This window comes from Schistocerca cancellata, chromosome 1 (genome assembly GCF_023864275.1).
Source record: "Schistocerca cancellata isolate TAMUIC-IGC-003103 chromosome 1, iqSchCanc2.1, whole genome shotgun sequence".
In the NCBI taxonomy this organism is placed as follows: domain Eukaryota; kingdom Metazoa; phylum Arthropoda; class Insecta; order Orthoptera; family Acrididae; genus Schistocerca; species Schistocerca cancellata.
This window is the reverse complement of record NC_064626.1, coordinates 103,774,176-103,793,783: the sequence shown is the minus strand read 5'-3', so window position 1 is coordinate 103,793,783 and position 19,608 is coordinate 103,774,176. Positions and strand designations below refer to the sequence as shown.

Here is a 19,608-nt window from a genome sequence, read left to right as displayed (position 1 = left end):
CCGTTCTCCTGGTGCTAGTCTTTCGAGTTGACGCCACTTTGGCGACTTGCGTGTCGATGGGGATCAAATGATGATGATAAGGACAACACAACACCCAGTCCCTGAGCCGGGAATCGAACCCGGGCCGTTAGGTATGACATTCCGTCGCGCTGACCACTTTTTTTTGTTTTTCTTCTTTTTTTGTTTTTCTTTTTTTATTTTATTTTTTTTTTCGTTTCCGCTTATTTTAATTTTTTTTAACTACAAAATAAAACCCTAAGTGCCACCGCCACTTTTCACCCTATAACAAAAAAATCTGGTCCACTTCACGCGTTGGCTCCTGACTAAACCTACCCCAGAGAGCTGCCTACTTACCAGGGGAAATATGGGAAATCAAGGTTAGGGCCTTCCTTACAAACAAAATAAAATCTTCCTTTTTTCTGAATTTTATTTTTATTTTTATTGTTTTTATTTTATTTTATTTTTTTGTTTAGTTTTGTTGTGTAATTGATCAGAGGCCTTCTGCGCCCCGCTGGTAATATGTTGAGTCACGTCTTCCCGAAATTGACGTGTTCCGTTCAATTGTTCAGAAATGTTCATTGGTTCAAACAGGAAACCTTCTTCTCTCTTGGCTTAGCACATTCCAGCTGCGAGGCGGGTCGAGGAAAGCACTCCCAAGGAAGCTCGAGAAAAATTGTCTGGATTTTGGGTGACGGACAACGACATAATGACGGTCATTGCGGTATGTCCAAAAATCGAGTACAGAGTCTACAGTTTGTCCAAGTAGGTAGCGGATGGCATGTCCGCGAATCCAATTCACAGCATTGGTCTTTGTCCGAGGAAAATAGTCACGTTCCGGAAATAATAATGAAAGAGGAGTAATCCGATCCGGAATGTCCCGCGTTAGAAAAGCCACAATACGACGAATCAAGTGCCAAACCTCCGCCGCCGGTGCGCAAACAAACCGATGTTCATCACTGTCTGGCATTCCACACGTGGAACATAGAGGTGATTGGGCGAGGTGGATACGATGAAGGCGAAATTGGTTGATTTGCTTACCATTGACAGTTAGGTACCAGACAGACTGAACATTCGTGTCAAGGTAACAGGCGAACACCGTGCGCCATACATTACGCCAGTCAACCTGGGGGAACTTTTGTTCAATCGGGTTAGGTGGACGACCTAATTGGAGGACATTGTATACTGCCTTTGTCTTGAGTAAAAGCTGTCTTGGTAAGGTGTCCACTCAGCTACCAGGGGCGGACAACACATTCTGTCAAGTCGATTGTTCTACGTAGAGAGAAACGTAGATCGAAAGCCTTGGAGGAGGAACTGTTTTGCGAGTGCTGTGCGGTAGTCTGAGTTATAGAGTCGGATATATGCTACTTAATAGAATAGTCTTAATGGAAATTTTAAAACTAGGGCAGCCACAGCCAAAATAGTTGCACATATTTGACTGACCAATTCTTTCAGTCTAACCGGTATTTACGTACAGGTGTTAAAACTATTAAAATATAAAACTAAGTGAAAAGTCCAACAGTCCGCTGAAGCTGTATTTATTTAAGTCGACTAGAGGCCCACACAATTGGTTTCGCAGCTTTCAAGTTGCATCTACTGATGTATATCTGTACAGAAAATTTTATAAATTAATACTTTGATAATGGGAAAATTAAGTTATCTGAGGTATCTTGAAGAACTGAGTGAATAGACTTAAATAAGGAAGAAAATATTATGCAACTAGTTATGAAACTACTTGTTGATCACATACGGCGCACAAAGAACGGGCCTATACGTACTTAATAAACAAGATGTGCAATTTCATACCAAAACAAGGTTATTTACGAATGCTATGGCATATGGTATATGGTTTCGTTACAGAATGCCGCAAAGTTAACAGTAGGCGTGGCTAGGTAAAGTTTTTATCAATTGCGGAAGGCTGAGAACTTTTCCTAGCCACGCCATCCTGTTACTCTGCGGCATTCGTAACAACACACTATACCATATGATACAGCATTTGTAAGTAACCTTGTTTTGGTATGAAATTACAAATCTTATTTATTAAATACCTACAAGCCCGTTCTTTGTAGGCTGTACTTGATCCACACCTAGTTTCCTAATTATATGCGTAATATTTTCTTCCTTGTTTAAGTTAATTCACTCACCCAGTGCTTCAAGATCTCAGATAACAAAGACTGAAAGAGTAACAAAATCAGCCTTCCTTGTCTGATCAGCTGACATTTTAAAATTAACAAGAGAAATAAGGAAAATGGACTCCACATCCAAGACGCACAAAGAACCAGTTAAACGTGAGCTGCTCAGGGGGGAGGCCATGCGCAGGATTGGATGGACGGGAATTTTGTGGAGATGGTAGGAAATTTATCCAGTTTGAAGGGGGAACAAAGGGAGTGGGATTCTTGTTGGCATCCATGGTGAACAGGTACTTGTCACATATCTACATTTCCGTCTACATCTACATTATTATTCTGCACTTCGCAATTAAGTGTGTGGCAGAGGGATCATCGAACCACCTTCAAGCTACTTTTCTACCGTACCGCTCTCGAACAGCGCGCGGGAGAAATGAACACTTAAATCTTACCGTGCGAGCTCTGATTACTTGTATTTTATTATCATTCCTCCCTATGTAAGGGGGCATCAACAAAATATTTTCACACTCTGAGGAGAAAGTTTCTGACTGAAATTTCATGAGAAGGTCCCACCCCAACGAAAATGTCTTTGTTTTAATGATTGCCACCCCTACCGGCGTATAATATCCTTGACACTCTCTCCCCTAGAATACAAAACGACCTGCCGTTCTTCGAACTTTTTCGATGTCCTCCGTCAATCTTATGTGATGCGGACCCCATGCCTCGCAGTAATACCCCAGGAGAGGACGGAGAAGCGTACTGTTGGCAGTTAGTTTAGTAGGCATGTTGCATCTTCTAATCTGCCAATAAATCGCAGGTTTTGGTTTGCTTTCCCCTACTACACTATCTTTGAGATCGTTCTACGTTAAGTTATTGGTAATTGTAATCCCTAAGTATTTAATAGAATTGACAGCCTTTAGATTTGTGTGATTCATCGTGTAATCGAGATTTAGTGGATTCATTTCAGTACCCATGTACCAAAAGGCCTTTCCGCAGTGCTAACACCGGTTCCCGTCTGATCACCGAAGTTAATTGCTGTCGGATTAGGCTAGCAGTTTGATGGGTAACCGTCCAGTTTGTCGAGCACTTTTGGCAAGCTGGGTGCACTCAACCCTTGTGAGGCCAATTCAGGAGCTACTTGACTAGGAAGTAGCCACTCCGGTCACGAAAACTAACAACGGCCGGGAGAGCGGTGTTTTGACCACATGCCCCTCCATATCCACATCCAGTGACGCCTGTGACCTAAGGATGACACGGCGATCGGTTGGTACCATTGGGACTTCAAGGCCTGTTTGGACGGAGTTTAGTTTTTTAGTACCTACGTGAATGAATTCATACTTTTCATTATTTACAGTCAGTTGCAGTTTTTGCACCATTGGGTTTAATCGTCTGATAACTTTGTAAGGGGTCAGATGAGTGCATCATCTACAAACAATCTAAGAGGGCTGCTCAGATTGTCTAGCTAAATCTTTTATATAAATTAGGAACGGCAGAGGGCCTATAACACTTCATAGGAGAACGCCAGATATTACTTCTGTTTCACTCGATGAGTTTCCGTCAATTACTACGAACTGTGTCCTTTCCGATAGGAAATCACGAAACATGTCGCTCAATTGAGACGGTGCTCCGTAAGCAAGCAACTTCATTAGAAGTTGCTTGTGCGGTACGGTTCAAAAGCCTTCAGGAAATCTAAAAATATGGACTCAATTCGACATCCCCTGTCAATAAGCACTCATCACTTCGCGAGAAGTAAAAAGCTAGTTGTGCTTCACAAGAATATTTTCTGAGTCCGTGTTGGCTGTTTGTCAATACATTGTTTTCTTCGAGGTAATTCATTATGTTCGAACACAAATGATATCCTCTGATATGACGCTACCTGAATTATAAGAAACTGACACTGTTTTGCACATGCTAAAAAACTTACAAGTTCAAAAATAAATTCTTTGTATTAACTGCGTTTTCAAAAAATGGTTCAAATTGCTCTGAGCACTATGGGACTCAACTGCTGAGGTCATTAGTCCCCTAGAACTTAGAATAGTTAAACCTAACTAACCTAAGGACATCACAAACATCCATGCCCGAGGCAGGATTCGAACCTGCGACCGTAGCGGTCTCGCGGTTCCAGACTGCAGCGCCAGAACCGCGCGGCCACTTCGGCCGGCTAACTGCTTTTTCAAATTATTAATAAATACCATCTCTTGTTTTCTAAACTTAGACAATCTACCACATCCGATACATAATTTTTCAGTTATCTTTTTATTTCGATATCTGTCTTCTGTTTATTTACGGAAATTAGTGTCTTGTTTCGAGGTGGAAAACCTTATAACAACGCCTCACTACCTGATACAAAAAAGGACGGTTAAAGTTTAGCTTTGGGTTGACGAAGACACCAAAAGAGATGGAGCATAAAGTAGGATTGGTGAAGTTTGCAGCAGGAAATAAGCCGTGGTCTTTTCAGACGAATTATCCCAGCATTCGCCTTAAGCTATATAAGGAAACAGACGGAGTTATGAAACACCTATCCTCCCAACTGCAAGTCCACTATTCTAACCCAGCTCTGTCATTTAATCGGGTTGTCTGTATAAAACGGAACCGACCAAAAGAATGACTAGAATTTGTTGGTCTGGGGAAGTTATCAAAGATTACGTTCCGACTTAATGTACAAGCTTCTAGTCAACCACTGGGAGCGTACGTCGAGGTCGTATTCTCACCAATCGTGCTGTTATGTCTAGAAGAGGATACATCGTAGCTCAGACTGAACGCCACCTTCCTTCGAAGAAGCATCAGCGTGAAAAATAATTAAATAAATAAAAATTATCTCGATCATTGTTGTCAAATTTCGAGTTCGAATTTTTGTTTTAATTTCGTAATCTGATTTGTCTTGTGGAGTTTCGCGTCCCGGCCTTCGCTTTACAAGCAGGGACAAACCACAAAACTTCTCAGCCGGAACAGTTACTTGTTATTCTTACGTGTTTGTTTTCCTTAATTTCTGTTCTGTAGTATTCTATGCAAGCTTATAAAGTTTCCCTTAGATTCCTCCACAGGATCAAAAGGTAGAAATGAGGATTAAGGTTAAGCAAACCGTCGACGAGGAGTGATTACAGGCGGAGTACAAGTTCGGGTAGGGCAAAGATGAGGAAGGAAAAGGAAGGAAACAGCCCGGCACGGGCACTGCTCGATATGGAAAAGTCACGGAAAATTTAAATCAGAATTTTTGGAGTGGATTTCAGCCTAGCTCGTCCACTTCTCCAAAACACTCTATTTATTCAGTTTCTGTGTGCTTCGCGTCTTCTGGTAAGAGATGAACTATTTCTTGTGTTACGATATTCTTAGGAAGTGGGATAGCAAAATTTTGAAAAATTTTGTTTCATTAAATGGTATTGCAGGCTTTTACGAGATCTTCCAAAACCACACATTGCGCAAATTTCTCGATTATTTCTTTTAGTTGGGTTATCGTTCAGAGTTCAGTGTCTGTTCTCGGTGTGCCGGTTTTAATATGCATTCAATGTGGAGACTTCGGTCAACTGGCACCTCTAAATCGAGAACGTATCACTCACACTAATCGTAGGCTTTTGTTTGGGTTTTTATGTGTTACTCGCGATGTGAGTGATGTGCTTTGACCATGAAGAGATGTCGTCTGGGCAACAATGCGCTGACGATCGAGACGAAAGCAGGGGACTGCTCGACGGTTGTATCCGCGGCAACCGTTAGTTCATCATCTATCGGCAGCACTCTCAGCATAGTCACAAAATGTCTCCCTACGGATCTCTAGCGAAACTGAGCTTCCCGTCACGATCTTCCGTGGCTCAAATCCTTATCGGCAGCCACTGGAGACTTCAGAAACGCCATCCGTTATCTCAGGTACGCTTAGATACTACACTTGCGTAACGGCATTTTGTCTTTAGATGTGTGCGTCTTCTTGTGCTCTTCAATAGAACTGACCAAGTTGTGCGCGAGAAGTGTACTTTTTCGAAGCGGTAGTAGCGAGAATGAAGACTTGCACATACTTGAACTATTCGTATTTAGCTCATTTGTATCCTTAAGAAAATTGCATCAGTGTATTTTCAACATCAAGTATTAATGAACGTAGCAAATGTTATTGTTCCAAAGCAATTGCATCTCTATACGATCTTTAATTCTGATTTAGTAATATTTTCTATACTTGTCTGTTTAAGAATTCACCCTCCAATCAGAATTTTCAAAAATGTTAGGTCTTAATTCAAGGTCGTCCTGGTGGTCTTCATTCCTCTGTGAATCCTCGTAGCCCGTATCTCGTGGTCGTGCGGTAGCGTTCTCGCTTCCCACGCCCGGGTTCCCGGGTTCGATTCCCGGCGGGGTCAGGGATTTTTTCTGCCTCGTGATGGCTGGGTGTTGTGTGCTGTCCTTAGGTTAGTTAGGTTTATGTAGTTCTAAGTTCTAGGGGACTGATGACCATAGATGTTAAGTCCCATAGTGCTCAGAGCCATTTGAATCCTCCTACCACACTCTTAGTGAATCTGTTTTGTAATTTCATTATACGACCAATCTACTTAGTTCTCTTAGTTCCTTTTAGTTTGGCTACAGTTTCAGGTTGTCATTTGTCATAAAATGTTTTCCTTTTTAAGAAATCACCGGGTCCTGCGTCTTATTCAGTTAAAAGCCACCATCACGATTAACAAAATCTTCCATCAAACGTATTTCCATCGATTCCTTGATAACTCAATCCGAGAAGGATCTCGTCCATGCCAAGATTTCCGTGGAAGAATAATCCATGGAATGTCCAGTGGAGATAAATGGTTGGCTATGGCTGTCTTACTGGATTGCGAAAAGCAAGTGTGGCGATCACGCTCAGTCCACCTTTCATACACTTTCCGCTTTGTCTGACCAATGTAGATTTTGCCACACTGCCACGGTAGTCTGTAGACTCCAGCCTTCCGCAGTCCCAACCCGTCCTTTGCCGAATCGAGAAGAGCACAAGTATTTATAGGTGGGCGGAAGATTACTTTGACATGATGTGTCCATAAGATTTCCGACAAATGGGAGGAACGTCCTGAACTTGAGGCGCTCCATCTCCCCTTGCTCTTGTGTGTGGTCACGTTTCTTCCTCCTTAAAGCTGTGCAGATAGTTTCAGCTCATTTGCAAGGCTGTATCCATCAGACATAATGTACCCGGTGCACCATCTTTCAAAGGACGTCCGTAGTTTGTGAAGGCTGGTGACAGTTATACGCCTACAAATACAGGCCTGTGTGTGTAAACGGAATGCTCCAATGAACCATCCACTTTCCGACTCACCAAGACATCCAGAAACAGCGTACAATAACCCTTCTCCAACTCCACCGTAAATTTCGTATTCTCGTGGGCCGAATTCAGGTGCTCCAGAAAGCGTCACAATTCTTCTTGACCGTGAGACCACACAGCAAAAGTATCATCTATACAGGGTGGTCCATTGATAGTGACCGGGCCAAATATCTCACGAAATAAGCATCAATCGAAAAAACTACAAAGAACGAAACTCGTCTAGCTTGAATGGGGAAACCAGATGGCGCTGTGGTTGGCCGCTAGATGGGGCTGCCATAGGTCAAACGGATATCAACTGCGTTTTTTAAAAATAGGAACCCCCATTTTTTATTACATATTCGTGTAGTACGTAAAGAAATATGAATCTTTTAGTTGGACCACTTTTTTTCGCTTTGTGATAGCTGGCGCTGTAATAGTCACAAACGTATAAGTACGTGGTATCACGTAACGTTCCGCCAATGCGGACGGTATTTGCTTCGTGATACATTACCCGTGTTAAAATGGACCGTTTACCAATTCCGGAAAAGGTCGATATAGTGTTGATGTATGGCTATTGTGATCAAAATGCCCAACGGGCGTGTGCTATGTATGCTGCTCGGTATACTGGAGGACATCATCCAAGTGTCAGGACCGTTCGCCCGATAGTTACGTTATTTAAGGAAACAGGAAGTGTTCAGTCACATGTGAAACGTCAACCACGAACTGCAACAAATGATGATGCCCAAGTAGGTGTTTTAGCTCCTGTCGCGGCTAATCCGCACATCAGTAGCAGACAAACTGCGCGAGAATAGGGAATCTCAAAAACGTCGCTGTTGAGAATGCTACATCAACATCGATTGCACCCGTACCATATTCCTGTGCACCAGGAATTGCATGGCGACGACTTTGAACGTCGTGTACAGCTCTGCCACTGGGCAAAAGAGAAATTACGGGACGATGACAGATTTTTTGCACGCGTTCTATTTAGCTACGAAGCGTCATTCACCAACAGCGGTAACGTAAACCGGCATAATATGCACAATTGGGGAAGGCAAAATCCACGATGGCTGCGACAAGCGGAACATCAGCGACCTTGGCGTGGTAATGTATGGTGCGGCATTATGGGAGGATGGATAATTGGCCCCATTTTATCGATGCTGATTTCCTACGTAATGTTCTACCAATGTTAATACAAGATGTTTCACTGCATGACTGAATGGCAATGTACTTCCAACATGATGATTGTCCGGCACATAGCTCGTGTGCTGTTGCGGTATTGAATAGCATATTTCATGACAGGTGAATTGGTCGTCGAAGCACGTTCACCGGATCTGACGGCCTCTGTGGGGAAAGTTGAAGGATATTTCCTATCGTGATCCACCGGCAACGCCTGACAACATGCGTCAGCGGATTGTCAGTGCGTGTGCGAACATTACGGAAGGCGAACTACTCGCTGTTGAGAGGAATGTCGTTACACGTATTTCCAAATGCATTGAGGTTGACGGACGTCATTTTGAGCATTTATTAGATTAATGTGGTACTTACAGGTAATCACGCTGTAACAGCATGCGTTCTCAGAATTGATATGTTCACAAAGGTACATGTATCACATTGGAACAACCGAAATAAAATGTTCAAACGTACCTACGTTCTGTATTTCAATTTAAAAAACCTACCTGTTAACAACTGTTCGTCTAAAATTGTGAGCCATATGTTTGTGACTATTACAGCGCCATCTATCACAAAGGGAAAAAAGTGGTCCAACTAAAACATTCATATTTCTTTACGTACTACACGAATATGTAATAAAAATGGGGGTTCCTATTTTAAAAAACGCAGCTGATATCCGTTTGACCTATGGCAGCGCCATCTAGCAGACCAATCGTAGCGCCACCTGGTTTCCCGCTTCAAGCTAGACGAGTTTCGTTCTTTGTAGTTTTTTCGTTTGATGCTTATTTCGTGAGATATTTGGCCCGGTCACGATCAATGGACCACCCTGTATATCCACAGAAAATCTCTGGTTTCAGTTCTGCCGAATCAAGTGCCCTGTCCACAAAGTGTTCCATAAATAAGTTTTCGTCTCCTTGTTAGCTGTGTTTGCACTTTCGTTGTGCCACACATTCCGTAGCGCGTGTCCCATTTACAATAGTGGAATGCGAGGGCCATGTAGCCAGAATCAGAGAATGACGAATGAGGGGCAGCTCAGCCCAGACAATGACGAAAAGAATAGTCAAGGTTTTGTTTTCCAGGGCGGCAACTGGATTACTGGATTAAAGGAGGAGCAGTGATTGGGGGTGGCAACTGGGTTGCGTGTGCCTTACTAAAGGAGCTCAGCATAGTTCAAGACGAACTGAAGATTAGGGTCTAACGTCCCGTCGACGACGCAGGCATTAGAGACGGACTACAAGCTCGTATTGGGGAAGGATGGCCGAATTTGAATCGCTGTTCTTCTGAACACTATTCCTGTGTCTTAAAACTGCGTGGCCTCGCTCGGTAGCAAGGTTCAAAATTTACACTTAACGGGAACGGTGGTGAAGCTGGCCACAGCTACTGCTACCGTGTCAGACCCATCAGCACTGCTGGTTTCTCATTTTACTCGTCTTCATTATTCTGTTATTGACTACCAATAAGCAATGGTTCAGAAAAAAACGTTCATGAGTTCGTGTAATAAAAATGTTTTTTTTTTACGAATATAGCGTATGAACCGCAAAAAAGTACTGAAAAAATAACGTGCTTAGACACAAAGGCTGGAGATCAGAAACTTTACGCCACCACCTCTCCTTCCCTTTGTTGGAAAGGCAAAAGGAAAATTGCCAATAGCGTGTCACCCATCGATGTTTAGTTAATAATTACCATAGAGTAATTGTTATATTTTTAATGCAAAACCATTCAAAAACTGAGGGTTGGTTTGCGAGCGCTAGAGATATGTACGTTAATCTACCTAGTACGATATTGTTATTCCTCGCTTTTGTCGGGGAAATACTTTACTTCTGCTTCAGATTCCATAAGACAAAAAGGAGACGAAAGATCCCAAAGAAACTAGTTCTCAGTCACTTGACGGATTTGTTGTAGAATGTGAATTGTTGTAGTCGTAAACATGGACAGTAAGTTGCCGAACTGGATTTTCTTTCATTGTAAGCACGCTAGTTAAAAATGTGGCTTTATCTGAAAATTTGGAATTCAGGCGCGCCTTTCACGAAGGAAAGGACGCATCAGTATCAAAACACGCAACGTGCTGAGAACGAGGAAGTAGCGGAAACGGCAGTGACGTAGCTGTTCGGACTGCGCTGGCCTCAACTTCCTGCAAATAGCAGTGTCTCAATGAGAGCGTGTATGCACCAAGCGAAGCGTTTTAAACGGCCAAGGTAATATTTCGAAATTATAGGTTATTTCAGATAAATAATGTCGCAGTATCGATTCCCGGTGACTGCCTCTGAAGTTTTCTAAAGGGAAAATTTGGAATGTAGCTTGAGTAAATAGAGCAGGTAATCAGAAATGCACTATGCCGAAGTACCGTGTGAATGAAAATCTTACAGTTACGAGGTAGTCATACACAATTTACTCCTTTTTTTATGTGGAGGTGAAGGTTGATGCCATTCCTATTAACGATAGCCACTCAGTACATTTACATCTACGCTATGTAGGTTATTATGAAACTTGTGGCACGTCTTATCTCTTATTGTACCATATATGTAGTTTCTTTTGTAAAAACCACTGAATAATGAGATTAGAGGTGCAATATTTTGAAATGCTTTACACCACGAAATGAGTAGTACTACAATCCAAAGTGAAACTAAGCCAGAAACATCAGTGACAAATGCAAGAATGCCGGGAAAATATGTTTAAAGACGTCACATCCAGATATAAGGGGAAATCAGACAAAAAATGCTACCATTGATGATGTTTTGAATGTCTAAAACAATTTTTATTAGTTGCGAAGACAGATTTGAATACCTTTAATAATTGTGAAGCATTTACAGACATTGAAGCCCCACAAATGAAGAAAATAAATGAGTGACTACGAAAATAGTCACACCACCTGGAGCATATAATTAAAAATGGCAGACATTACTGAAAAATTGCCCAGTCGCGCACTGATGGTTCCATAAAAACTATATATGTAGACAGTTCATACAGTCCAGGAATCGAAGATCTCGACGATTTTTGTCTGCTGTCGACATTTGCTCTGACAAGATATCAGTTCACCAATTCCAAGACTTTCGAGAATGTTTTGATTTTAAGTTTGGAGTCGGATAACAAATAAGAAAAGAATTTTTTTCTGCGATGTAATTATAGATTAACAATTCTCTTTTTTTCCTTTACTTATACTGTGAGACCATACTTCTTGCCAAATTTCATGATACTACGTCAAGGGGAAGTACCTTATACGTTTTAACAAGTAAGCTTGGGAGCTTCAAACTATGCGACATAAATCACCGTATCTTTCGGTTGCATTGGCTTAAAAGCTTAAAAGTTTTGCGCCACCAAAGACTGTAGGCCACAGTAAGCAACATAACTTTCAAATTGAAGGCCGACCCGTTCCTGAGAAATGGCGTCTTAACAGACGGAGCGCCAGACAGACTGTCCGATAACTAATGCCACAAACTTTTTTCGGGTGATATAACTGCAAATTAACGACATCGGTTTTTTGCCTTTACTTGCATAGTGAAACCTGCTTCTTTCGAAATTTCATGACTCTAGACCAACGGAAAGTACCCTACAGGTTTTAATGAGTGGGTTTGCGAGTGTCAAAATATGTGGCATAAACGGCCGAATATCTTGATTGCCTTGAATTAGAAACTAACATTTATACACCGCAAAGGGACCATAGCCCTCCGTACGTGACAAATTTTTACTTGGCATGTCTACCCGTTCCTGAGAAAAAAATGGCTCTGAGTAGCCTACTATGCGACTCAACTTCTGAGGTCATCAGTCGCCTAGAACTTAGAACTAATTAAACCTAACTAACCTAAGGACATCACACACATCCGTGCCAGAGGCAGGATTCGAACCTGCGACAGTAGCGGTCGCTCGGCTCCAGACTGTAGCGCCTAGAACCGCACGGCCACTCCGGCCGGCCTGAGAAAAAGGGGCCTTAAGAGTAGTACTGTACACTCATTTGGGCCTAGGGATTTTTAATTCGCCGGTCTGGACATACGGATTTTTAATTTGTCGTAAATTTTTTTACCAATTAAAGCAGAAGTGGCTGTTTATCAAAATAACACATCTTATTCATCCATAGATATACACATTGTATGGCTAGTTTCTAACACAGCCGTCCTCTATCTCTCACTTTCTCTCACTCTTCCCCAATCTAAACAAACAAGCAAAAACACACACACACACACACACACACACACACACACAGACACACACACACACTAACGCGCGCGGCTAGAGCGTGATACTGGACCCACCTCGTAATTTTGTTGCTGTTGTGCTAACAGGCTGTCTGTATCGTAGCCCGAGGTCTAGATTAGATTAGAAGGTGATAATCTGTTTAGAGTTGGTGAAGCCAACAAATGTGAATGCCATATAAAGGTTATAGTTCGCGCCATATTTAACGCACTTTTCTCCATAAAAATACTTTCCAGCAAATTCGAAACCCTGTCTTTGATAATGGACGAATATTTTGATCAATATTATGTACATAAATCGCACATGAAATACGAAAAATGCGAGGGGAGTCCACTACGTAACTTTTACCGAGAAATCACGGAAAATATCAAGTAGGATGGCTGGACTGCGATTTAAACTTCGAACTTCACGAATATGAGTGCAGTAGCCTACCTCAATCTAGTTCGATAGTAAACGGATCAAGCGTATATCACAACTATCACTAATGCGTGCAGTAAACGTTAGTAAATACTGGAACTTACTTGCCGGTTCCGTCTTGTCCAGTAACCTGCGAAAAACCTTCGGAACATTTCTGCAGTTTCAAAACAAAAATTTCAAAACACACTGAAACAGTGGTAAATATGCAGTGCATTTTAGAGTGTAACCGTCAACGATAATAGATAAACGCATATGACGTAGCTTCCTTGGAAATATATAGAGCATTCAACAATTTTGTGACTTTATCACTCATCGAAAACGCAATATTTAAGAAGAATGTCTGAAACCAACTAAAACAGAACCATCACAATTTTGGATACAATTTCAATTAAGATTCAGCCAGACGCCGTGAATTCGAATATCTTCCTCTTCATCTCCCCGAACGGATCAGCGTGAAACGATATTAGGCAACAAATGGAACGAACGAAGAAACCCGTATTATAAACAAAGAGACACTTAGTTTCGTGCTTTATTTGTTATTATATATATAATGAAATAACTGATTATTGACGAAAGTTATTGCCTACACGTCCTAAAATTAATGACGTTACTGTAGTTACGATGCTGTTTGCACATGGCTAAGTTGAATCACAGACAGATCTTCAACTAAGGCTGTATCTGATGATGAAACTGGAATATAAGCCAATTTCAATATGTTTACGAATACCGAAATAGTGCCATAGAGAGACGGTGAGATATTCTGGCCTAAGGTACTTGTGCTACTGTAATCACTAATGAACAACAAGCCAAAACAAAGAGCAACGAAGCTGAACAATCGAAAGGCAAACCAAGATTTCAGATGGTGGAACATGCCAGAAATGGTTTAATTCTTGGCTATGATGATGAATACACAGATATTTATAACTCAGCTGCTCCCAGTATTCGAATTTGTAGCACACATTCCTTACTAATTTGGGGAAATACTGTACTTTGTTCTTTTGCGTCTTCCAATAAGATATTAAAAAATCACAGCAGAACATGTGCAAAAAATTAGTCTGCATGATAATAATGTACACTCCTGGAAATGGAAAAAAGAACACATTGACACCGGTGTATCAGACCCACCATACTTGCTCCGGACACTGCGAGAGGGCTGTACAAGCAATGATCACACGCACGGCACAGCGGACACACCAGGAACCGCGGTGTTGGCCGTCGAATGGCGCTAGCTGCGCAGCATTTGTGCACCGCCGCCGTCAGTGTCAGCCAGTTTGCCGTGGCATACGGAGCTCCATCGCAGTCTTTAACACTGGTAGCATGCCGTGACAGCGTGGACGTGAACCGTATGTGCAGTTGACGGACTTTGAGCGAGGGCGTATAGTGGGCTTGCGGGAGGCCGGGTGGACGTACCACCGAATTGCTCAACACGTGGGGCGTGAGGTCTCCACAGTACATCGATGTTGTCGCCAGTGGTCGGCGGAAGGTGCACGTGCCCGTCGACCTGGGACCGGACCGCAGCGACGCACGGATGCACGCCAAGACCGTAGGATCCTACGCAGTGCCGTAGGGGACCGCACCGCCACTTCCCAGCAAATTAGGGACACTGTTGCTCCTGGGGTATCGGCGAGGACCATTCGCAACCGTCTCCATGAAGCTGGGCTACGGTCCCGCACACCGTTAGGCCGTCTTCCGCTCACGCCCCAACATCGGGCAGCCCGCCTCCAGTGGTGTCGCGACAGGCGTGAATGGAGGGACGAATGGAGACGTGTCGTCTTCAGCGATGAGAGTCGCTTCTGCCTTGGTGCCAATGATGGTCGTATGCGTGTTTGGCGCCGTGCAGGTGAGCGCCACAATCAGGACTGCATACGACCGAGGCACACAGGGCCAACACCCGGCATCATGGTGTGGGGAGCGATCTCCTACACTGGCCGTACACCACTGGTGATCGTCGAGGGGACACTGAATAGTGCGCGGTACATCCAAACCGTCATCGAACCCATCGTTCTACCATTCCTAGACCGGCAAGGGAACTTGCTGTTCCAACAGGACAATGCACGTCCGCATGTATCCCGTGCCACCCAACGTGCTCTAGAAGGTGTAAGTCAACTACCCTGGCCAGCAAGATCTCCGGATCTGTCCCCCATTGAGCATGTTTGGGACTGGATGAAGCGTCGTCTCACGCAGTCTGCACGTCCAGCACGAACGCTGGTCCAACTGAGGCGCCAGGTGGAAATGGCATGGCAAGCCGTTCCACAGGACTACATCCAGCATCTCTACGATCATCTCCATGGGAGAATAGCAGCCTGCATTGCTGCGAAAGGTGGATATACACTGTACTAGTGCCGACATTGTGCATGCTCTGTTGCCTGTGTCTATGTGCCTGTGGTTCTGTCAGTGTGATCATGTGATGTATCTGACCCCAGGAATGTGTCAATAAAGTTTCCCCTTCCTGGGACAATGAATTCACGGTGTTCTTATTTCAATTTCCAGGAGTGTATATAAGCGTATTTTACGGAATAGCTTGGTTTTTTCAAAGTTACTATTGCAGCGAATATTTCAAGTGATAAACAGTACAAATTGTTGACTGTAATGTAGTTCCTGTGATCAGAATTCTCCAAATAAATGTACCGAATCCATTTCACTAAAGCGCTATCCATTGCTGGCTGCCTATCTAACGGTTTCCAAGGGCAGCAAAAATATGATTTTCAATATTTCGCGTATATTGACCACATTGAAACTTTTAAAATGCTGTCATAATCTACTCATTAAGGTGTTAATAGTTACAAGGTTAATGTAGTAAGACAAGTATGACCTTTAGGAACCGTTTGTCTTGAGGCAGCCTTAACTGACAGCAAATACCAGTACTTGAGAATGAGAGCACTTAGCGACGTCCAATAAACTTTACACAAAATTTCCAACTTTTACGAATTTTTTTTTCTCGCTGTCTTTCTCCCCCCCCCCTCCCCCCCCCCTCCCCCCAGTCCCACCCCCATCACCCATAAAACGATTAAAGGAAAAAAAGTTCATCGTTTATTACTTTTTCTCTGTTCGTGCAGTCAGACTTCAGCATCACGCATGAGGTTTTAATTTATTACTGCTTCACTACCGGCTCTAGGTCACGTGACTATAACTAGGAGTGTTTGTTTCGGTTTCCCATACGCGTTTAACAAACAAAAGAAGTTCCGAGGAATGAAAAATATTTCCTCTCTCTCTCATTTTGCTCCGTCCCTCATGGGTTATTTTGCTACCTAGGTAGCACAATTCCTTAACTTCATCTATTTCGTGATCCCCAATTCCGCTGTTAAGTTTCTAGCTGTTCTCATTGCTGCTGCTTCTCATTACTTTCGTCTTTCTTCGATTTACTCTCAAACTATTATCTTAAGAAATGTAAACTACTGCATATAATTTCTTAAACAACATAATAAGAAAGTATTTTCTTAAATAATATTGTACAGGATGTAGCTATACCGTAGTATCTTTAATACTCGGCCACGGCGGAGTTATTCTTGAATAAAGGAATGATATTGGATCTCAATACTTCGTGGGATATTCCTTCCTGTTTTGTGATCACTTTCAAACGACTTTGCATGTTCCCAACGTTTTTCGCTGCACATCCAATACCAATTAGTTCCCATTATTCCTTCAGATTCTTTTTTCTTCTTTTTTTTTTTTTTGGCGTTCCCTTAAGTTTTGTAACTCGCCTAGCCCTTCTATCGAGATCGCCCCATAAATTTCTTGGGAGTCAAGGTAGCCTGACTGAGCTGCCACCTCAGTAACTTTGAGCCAGTTATAAGGAAGCAACTTTTTTAGAGATATGATGTATACTTCAGGTCTTTATCTTGTAAATGTTCGAATGTGGATCTAACCCTCAACGTTTCTGTACTCCTGCCCAAGTTTTGTCTTAGGGTGTTGAGATACCCTTCCTCGTTTAACGTGTTTTCAAGGAAAGCAATTTGTTCGGTTCAAATGGCTCTGAGCACTATGGGACTTAACTTCTGAGGTCATCAGTCCCCTAGAACTTAGAACTACTTAAACCTAACTAACCTAAGGACATCACACACATACATGCCCGAGGTAGGATTCGAACCTGCGACCGTAGCGGTCGCGCAGTTCCAGACTGTAGCGCCTAGAACCGATCGGCCACCCCGGCCGGCTAAAGCAATTTGTCCCACATCAGTTGAAGTAATACAGCTCCATTCAAAATGCAGTCTCCGCAGTGGTTTATAGTAGGATGAAAATGTTGGCCGGCCGAAGTGGCCGTGCGGTTAAAGGCGCTGCAGTCTGGAACCGCAAGACCGCTACGGTCGCAGGTTCGAATCCTGCCTCGGGCATGGATGTTTGTGATGTCCTTAGGTTAGTTAGGTTTAACTAGTTCTAAGTTCTAGGGGACTAATGACCTCAGAAGTTGAGTCCCATAGTGCTCAGAGCCATTTTTTTGAAAATGTTGAACCTGCAGCTCGTCTTCTGTTTTTTGTCTCACCACTGTATTTTCACCCGTCGAAAAGACTTTGAACTTGCTATTATCAGCAAATATAACGTCATCCCCACGTTCTGACCCTTTCAATCTGGTCCCTTGCGAAATGGAGCTTTTCCGTCGAGTCACTCTGTTCACGTATGGCTTTTTCCGTATCACTCCTCCGTTTTACTGTTTTTCTGTAATAACTTTCCCGACTGCTTAATGGCAGCAGCTGGAATGTAATTTTAGGTGAAGTTCACCGAGGATTACGTTTAATCTTATTTTCCATGAAAACACTTTAAACAAGGAGGTATATGTCAACAGCCTGAGGCAAAATTTGCGCAGGTTTTCAGAAACGTTGAGGATTAGATCCGTGCTTCTTTTCCACTTAATTTCCTTGGCTGCCGTTTCCGCGAGTCAGATTCAGCACCATCCTCCTTCCTTAAATCGTTTTACAATATATATAACCGTACCTTTGAGTGTATTCAACAAGCGACCAATATCTCTGTCACAGTGACCTTTTGCACGGTGGATGACGGTAAGTTGTCGCTGTTCGAATTTACATTAGTTGCTTTGCGTCCCAGTGCGACCGTGTTGACCTATAACATAGGTCATGCGACAGGAAGGAATAAAAAGTGAACGGACAGGCAGAAACAGTATGTATCCACCACGCACAACGCACATTTACAAAATGAAACTCGAACCATTGTCTTACATGAACGTTGAGGTTTCAGTTCTTTGTTGTGGTTCCAAAATAACTCTTTTCAAAAATATGTTAGTTCACATGTATCAATGGCTGAATTACGCTTTGCTTTTTAACACCCGTCTTTATACTGATCCGGCCTATTTTCATATAGATTGAACATGCAATTAAGTAAATGATATTGAAAATGTTTAAAAATGGTGTCTGATCGATTGTTGTTGGCAGACTCTGTGCCTGCGCCCACAGCCATTCGCAGGTGCGAAGCAATACCGCTAGCAAAGGCCCTCTCGCCTTGAACGTCACCAGCAGCAGTAAGCCTGCTCATGCCATATTGTCTGACAGTGCTGATAGGCTTTGCTGGGCACGTCTTGCGTAGGCGGTGGTCTTTATTTTCGTAGCACGGTCGCCAGCGACCATTCGCGTGACATCTGAGTGACTGTGGTTCAAGCAACTTGGCGTAGCCTTCCACAATAGCTTTTACCAAAAATGAGCGCTCGCCGCGGTTTCCAGTTTAAGGACAGCATGTGACAGTTCAAAAACGTTGGTGTGAAATGGAGGTTGCTTCTTCCGTTGCTTCTCGCCATGACATCCTGGCCTGAACAAAACGCGCTGTACTGTCAGGTCCAAGCTAATTTTACCAAAATTGAGCTATGAATCATTTCATGTCCCTTGACCTCGACATTGCATTTCTCTCAGATTCGGAAATGACTTGGACGAACAGCTGAACAGAATTAATGGTATTTTAAAAAGAGGTTATAAGATGAATATCAGTGAAAGTAAAACAAGACATATTCGATGGATGAGATGCCAGGCGAACTGGCTGACCAGGGAAGTGGTGGTACCCGTCGTTCTTCGAAGAAGGCATGCTACGAGGGTCACTCCAAAAGAAATGCACACTATTTTTTTAATCCATCTTTTATTCTACATGTTTGAAGGTTTTACAGTGTGTAGATACATCCTTCAGGAACAATATTTTCATTTCTCCACATAATTTCCATCCCTCTCAACTTCCTTACGCCATCTTGGAAGCAGCGCCTGTATACCCGCACAGTAAAATTCTGGACCAACCTGTTGGAGCCACTGTTTGTCAGCGTGCACAAAGGAGTCATCATCTTCAAACCTTGTTCCACGAAGAGAGTCTTTCAGTTTCCCAAAGAGATGATAGTCACATGGAGCCAGGTCAGGACCGTAAGGCGGGTGTTTCAGTGTTGTCCATCCGAGTTTTGTGATCGCTTCCATGGTTTTTTGACTGACATGAGGCCATGAATTGTCGTGCAACAGCAAAACGTCCTGC

General features: G+C 42.9%; 1 protein-coding gene across 1 annotated transcript in view; it reads left to right on the top strand.

Moving 5' to 3' along the window:
- Positions 1 to 19,608, top strand: part of LOC126166395 (uncharacterized) — a 192,460-nt gene that overhangs the window by 10,553 nt on the left and 162,299 nt on the right. The window lies entirely within an intron of this gene.